The sequence below is a fragment of the Limulus polyphemus genome, unplaced genomic scaffold (genome assembly GCF_000517525.1).
Source record: "Limulus polyphemus unplaced genomic scaffold, Limulus_polyphemus-2.1.2 Scaffold2427, whole genome shotgun sequence".
NCBI lineage: Eukaryota > Metazoa > Arthropoda > Merostomata > Xiphosura > Limulidae > Limulus > Limulus polyphemus.
This window is the reverse complement of record NW_013668037.1, coordinates 148,957-155,776: the sequence shown is the minus strand read 5'-3', so window position 1 is coordinate 155,776 and position 6,820 is coordinate 148,957.

Below are 6,820 nucleotides of genomic sequence, written 5' to 3'. Positions count from 1 at the left end.
TCATGGATGCTCGGGAGTCTACTATGTTGTGTTAGTGCGGTATATATAAAGCGCACGCACCGTGATGCAACAAGTGAATGAGTAATTGAATGTATGCGGACAAAATATTGTTGGCCACGTGAGACGTGAATTATAGTGTTTATTTTAGAGCGACTGTTGAAATTAAATGTATCGTAAAGTTATATTCAGAAAGAATAAACCAGTTGTATTTAAGAAAGGACTTGTGTCGCTAAAGTTTCGTCGGAACGAATTTAGGGAAAATTAATTAATCAACGAACAGAGACGTAACACTGGTAACAAATTGGCTGATATCCATTCCCTAAATGAAAATTATTTTTAAGCACTAGCTAAATTAAACATTCTATTAACAAGACAATGAAATGAACAAGATTAAACACACTAATTCGTTTTTTCAGTAATTAAAACTATGACCTAATTTGTAAACAGTAAACATCATCATCTAATTCACCAATCAAATAATTTTACCAACACTATGCACTAACCCTGTTATTAACCAACCAACCAACAATTATAAGAAGGTGTGCCAAAATACCTTAAAAATACTAAAATAAAACTTGCTAACTCAAAATTTCACACTTAAAATGAGCTTACAAATTTGTATTAAATAATGCAATTATACAAAACAAGTATCAAATTCAGAAAAAGGTTTAACTAGTAACAAATCGCGAGAAATACCAAATCAGTCGTTCATAAAATACAGAATTAAACAATACTTCTTAAGTCAACACATCAAACTCAAAATCATGGTGAAGAAACGACCTTTGCACAGGCAAAAATTCAGCACTCCAATCCAGGTCAACATTAACAACATAACATCACTTTAACCAACAACGCACTAAATTGCACTAATTTTCGTTCATTCGTATTTTTAAGATCACAAAATAAAGCACACAGATATACACAGTTAACTGATAAACTTGCTGCTTGACAAAAAAGACCTCTTGTGTGGTTGGAATTCTTCTTTATATATGATCAAAGAACGTTCATTATGTTTCCAGGTTGTTCTACTAAATTACAATATTTTACTGCACACCGAAGAAACACATCTTGATGAAGTAAAAGCTTGGCATGAACAATGACGATTTTCCTTTTTGCGGGAGAAAAGTAAGGCTCCACCCTCGCCGCGCCTTGTACTGTAGGCCGTCAAGTTAGGAACTTTTCTGATGAGTTTCAGAACTCATGGGAATTTTCGGCATTTAAGTATGATATCGATCGTGGTTTTCTTTTCTAATTTTTAAAGATACGAACTGGGGCTTGGGGCACTGTCAAGTAGAATCGGGATACAGGCCCTTTGTGCCAGTGCCTAGCAATGCGTTTGGTCAACTCGTTTAGGAGTTTTGTTCACAGACAGAGAAACTTTTCCTTGATATTGAATACTTACCACACCAGTATGGCTTAACATGTATAGTGTGTATGTGAATAATGCATGTATCCCAATTTTTATACTCAACTCTACCTCACTACATTTGGCAGAGCTGGATAAAACTATTCTTCTGAATACTGAGTTAATATTACGTGATCAATTTGTCGGAGAAATGTTCTGCTTGTTTCACCCACTCTTATTGTCCACTTTAATGCACAGTCTCACCAAATGACGTTTTCCTGAAGTGAACATTTTAATTTTAATTGCGGTATATTCAGGTAAAACTGAGTTAACTTAAAGCAATGGAATAAATCAGCTTAATAACAAAATGTTCAACAAGATATTTATTTTGAAGTAGTATTCAATCTTTGAATAGATGAGTTTGCTAGAATGAAATAAAAAGACCGAATACAATGATATACATAAACAACTGGACAATCTTTATTACATCAGACTTAACATACTCACAGTATGTGTACTTGCATTTATGGAAAAATGGGGTAGGTGATATCTTCAACTGATCAGATTCAATTCATCTACCAGCTACACTCTTTAAATTGAATGTTTCTTATTTTCCAGGTAACATCTGATATACTGAGTGATTGACTGTTTTCCATGTGACTAGTCATTCTCATTCAAATACAAAGGAGGCCGTAATCTTGAGACACCACCTGCCCTACTATTAAGGTACACTGCTGTCTACATTCTTACTCAAAGTGGACCATTAAAGTCATGCTCTCCATGAGCAGAACAGTTGTATTCTCAAGAAAATAACAAGGAAGAGCAACCAATGTCTTCAGTTCTGGGTGGAAGTTGATTACAGGGTTTTGACACTACAATGGACAGTTAATCCCTGGTCTAGGGCTGCAGGGCAATAAGCTACTCAAGATGTTTTTAATTACAGCTCTGCACGACTCCAGGTGTCACGAGTTGCTGTTGATGTCATGATAAACTTTTACACCCTGACAGGTACTCCATCCCATGGGTCATGACCTCCACTTGTGGTTGTCTGTTGCCTAACCTGCTAGGAAGATAACTCTGACTGGCATAAGTCATCCATCAGGGGCACATCCAGCTTCTTTTCACTATTTACATGTGGTCTTAATCCAAGCTGAGATTGCTATACTTTTAGAGGTAAGAACATAGGAGTCCGTTAGATACCTACTCGCATGGTCTGGAACTCGCCAGGTGACATTTCATTCTGATGAACCTCAATTGTTCATGCATTTCTTCCACTGAAATCGATTCTCGGAGGTAACATCTGTTCGAGTGGTCTGGCTGCTCCAGATGCGATGTCATACACCTTCACAACAATGATGAAAGCTCTATGTCCAAGAGGGCACTTCTCCCAGGCTCATTATCCTTCTTTTATAACAATTTCTCTCCATAAGTAAAATTTCCCTTGTCCATGAGTACTTCTATGTCCAAAAAATGTCATTCTTTTTGTGTCAAGCATTCCTTTAAACCCAATAAACTCAAGAGATCGAGCAAGGGTTAGTAAGCATGTAATTTCTTCAGATCTTCTGCAAAAGAAACTGATATTAAAGCCCCAAAATTTCTCTTTTCTGTCTATTAGTAATATTTTCAGGAACGAGCCTAGCATAGCTTGGTGGTTAGGGCACTCAGTTTGCAATGTGTGAATCACAGGTTCAAAATCTATCACTGAACATGCTCGTCTTTTCAGATTGGGGGCATTACAATGTGATAGTCAATCCCTCTGTTCATTAGTAAAATATAAGCCCAAGAGTTGGTAGTGGGTGGTTTTGACTAGCTGCCTTCTCTCTAATATATTACTTCTAAACAAGAGATTGCTAGCACAAACAGCCCTCAAGTAACTTTGAGCAAAAATTAATAAAACAAGCAAACGAATTTACAGGTAAAACTGATTTCCCAACAAGTGTCAGGTAGTTAGATCCGCTAATAGCAACAGATTTGCTCGGGTACTAAGTAGAGTAATTCTGAATCTAAAACTGGGATTTTCTTAAGTGTGTGAAATTACTAGACAAGACAAATTTAGTAAAAATGAATGTTACCTTTGTTATAAAATGAATAAAAAGAAAACACAGCATAAAAATTGTGCAAACAGCATAACAATTGTCTCTGTTGGTTTGTGTTTAGTTCCATTGCTTTCTTTCATCTAACGAAACAAAATGAGTTTAAAGTAATTGTTTTCTCGAAAAACCCTAGGTAGAACTAAACCAAGAAAGTACACTTGAATTCGACAGTTAAGCTCACATTCTTTGTACGGGCAACAGCTTCATATCGTGACCTTTCTTCTTTCACAGCATTAGTTGGCTGTAACATTTAGACAACATTAACCCAGCCAGCAAAGGATATTACAGTGCTAATCATCTCATCCAGGATACTATATGTTACTTCAATATTCTTTTGGGCAGAATAGACATTATATACCATACAGAACAACGAAACAAAGCAACTAGAATAAGACAACCTAGGCGACTTTATGCCCCAAGTGTTTATGATAAAGTTGCATATCAACCGAATAAATGAAAATGTTGAGAATTTCTATAACATTAAAGCAGGAAGAAACATATGGCATGCTTGCATATCACAACCTCTAAATATTATCTATTCGGCTAGAGAAGAACATTGCAGCAATATATTTCCACGAGAGGATCAGGTATTATCTACAAAAGAACAAAGGTAACTGGTAAAAAATAACTGAACGTTTTTCAGGATCATGTGTTTAAGTAAAAAATGTCATGGAATCAAAATAAATGAAATAATTTGAAAATTTCTTCTTTAAAATAATATCTCAAAACTTTTGAATGTTAATACCTTTAAAAGCTGAAGCAAACTCTTATAATTATAGTGGCCTCAGTACCTCTGAATCATTATCTTTTTAAGTTTCAAAATGGTACTGTTACGACAGCGGAAGTCATGCGCGCTGGAGTTTCTAGAAGGATCGTGACTTATTGGGGAACCTCATAAATGTCCAAGCGTTTGCTAGACGCCCTCTTATTTAGTATACAAGCTGGAGATAGACTGAAGAGAAATAATTGATAATTAAGTCAAGCGAGCAGTAGGCACCGTAAATAAAGTGTGCGAATCGCTGTGAATTATAGCGTGTGTTTATAAAAGTAGTTAAGTTGAAAGTGACTATGGAAATTAAGTGCATTACAAAGTTTGTAAGGAGAAAGAATAAACTAGATTTAATCAAGAAAGTACTTGTATGGCTGAACTCACTCGGAAAGAATTTTTACCGGAAATTATCAAACAAGCAGATACGTAACAAATTTGTGTCAGAAGTGGGATAAAAAAAAGAAGATGGAAACGAGAAGTGGCAAATCAAACTACAGCTCAGCAGATTTGATGGCAGCAATATAAGAACATCAAAAGAAGCAAGAAGAACGAGAAGATAAACAAGAAAAGAGACAGCAACAGTGGCAGCTCGAACAGCAAAATAAACAAGAAAAAAGATTACAGCAGTTGTTGGAGGAAAAGAAAATAAACAAGAAGAACGAGATAAGAAACAAGAAGAGAGATCGCAGCAGTGGTTGGAGGAGAAAGAAAATAAACAAGAAGAGAGACTACAGCAGTGGCAACTGTAACAAGAAAGGAAAGAGGAAGAAAGACTCCAACAGTTTCGGGAAAGTCAGCAGCAACTACGGGAAAGTCAACAACAGTGGAAAGAAGTACACATGGAAAACATTATTAAATTTTAAAGTGAATCAGATACATTAAAGGACGATTTACTGTCTTTTACACAGGGAAGATATATTAACCATGGACTTAATCAGCCCCAGACAAAAGGAAGCCCCTTCCAGACCCCGCTGCTAAACCATAATGCAAACATCTTCAGTCCTACCAGAAGTCAGATTCCAGACATGTGTGTCAGCAATAGAGGTGATCTAGTACGAAGGAAGCCACAAGAATTCGATGGGAAGGCACTGTGGGAAGCATATAGAGCACAATTTAAGCAACTGGCAGAAGTGAATGGATGGACAGAGGAGCAGAAAGCAATGTACCTGGCAACGAGCCTGAAGGGACAACCACTGGAAATACTTGGACAGTTGTCAGCAGACGACAGGCACAACTATAGAGCTACTGGTAGCTGCTCTAGGACTCAGGTATGGAACTCAAAACCTGTCCAAAGTCTACAGGGCTAGGTTTAGAACGAGAGTCCATGCTAAAGGGGAGAGCCTGCAAGAGCTGGCACAGGACTTGGAAAGTATGGCACACAAGGCCTACCCAACTGTGCCACCTGATGTCCTCAAGTTGTTGCTGAGAGATCAGTTCACCTTGGACAGTCAACAACTGAAGATACAAGTAAAACAAGTACACCCCTCTACTATGCAGGATACAATAGCCAGAGCTCCTGAATTCGAGTCTTATGTTAAGTCTAGCACAGAGGTACCAAGGTTGGTACAGTCATCAGGATTCAAGGTCAGCTTTCAGAGAGGTTTGAGGGACTTTGTTGGCACTGTCACAAACCTGGGCACACAAAAAAGCTCAATGCCGTCAACTTCAAGAAAGGGAAGATGCAACAGGAGGAAAGGTTGCTACCCAGAAAGGTTGTTGGAACTGTGGAGAGCAAGGACATATGAGGAGCCAGTGCAAGAAGAATACTATCAATAAGTCAGCCTCGGGGAAACCAGTAGTGGTTGGTGTTGAGGGACGCCCATCAACCCCATCCTGAAAGTCCCAACAGCTAAGTGCGAAATGGCAAGCACACATAGTGTCTACGTGACAGGAAATCTGTATGGCCAAATGTGCAACTTTGTCATAGATTCTGCATCTAAGCAAATCCTTGTGAGCATCAAGGTGCTGGATCACAAAGGAGTACCAGAAGTCATACAGAAGCTCTGTGGTGTGACAGGATATTATGCAAGGTTGTGGGGACAAGTGTGGGTAACTATTGAGCTCATGGGCATGAAGGACAGACACAAAGTATACTTGGCTGACATTGAAGACCAATGCTAATTAGGGTCGGACTACTTACTACCGAGGAAGTGGGTAGTTAAATTCGCTAAAATGTCGTTTGGGAACAACAAAGGCCAAATTTCTGTAAGTGTTGCTGCATCTGTTGATTTGCATGTGACAGCACTTAAGTCAACTACAATGTCAGAGAAGATAATTTGGGGTAGAATAAAAGAACATCCCCAAGGAAGCTCAATGATTGTGGTAGCAGTGGAAGACCCATCCAGGCCAGCAGACGTGAAGATTGGAAGGTTACTTGTGGCAGGTCATCAAGTAGTACCTATAACAGTGGCTAATTTCTCTAAATGTGAGCAGACAGATAAGGATGGGGCATTGTTGGGTGTGTGCCAGGAGGTAGAGCTAGTCAATGTTAAGGCAAGAAATACAACCATAAAGAAAGGACATCCTCCCCCAGAACATTTAACTGACCTCTATAAGAAGAGCATAGCACATTTGCCATCATCACAAGCTCTTCAGGTGAGAGAACTTTAGGCG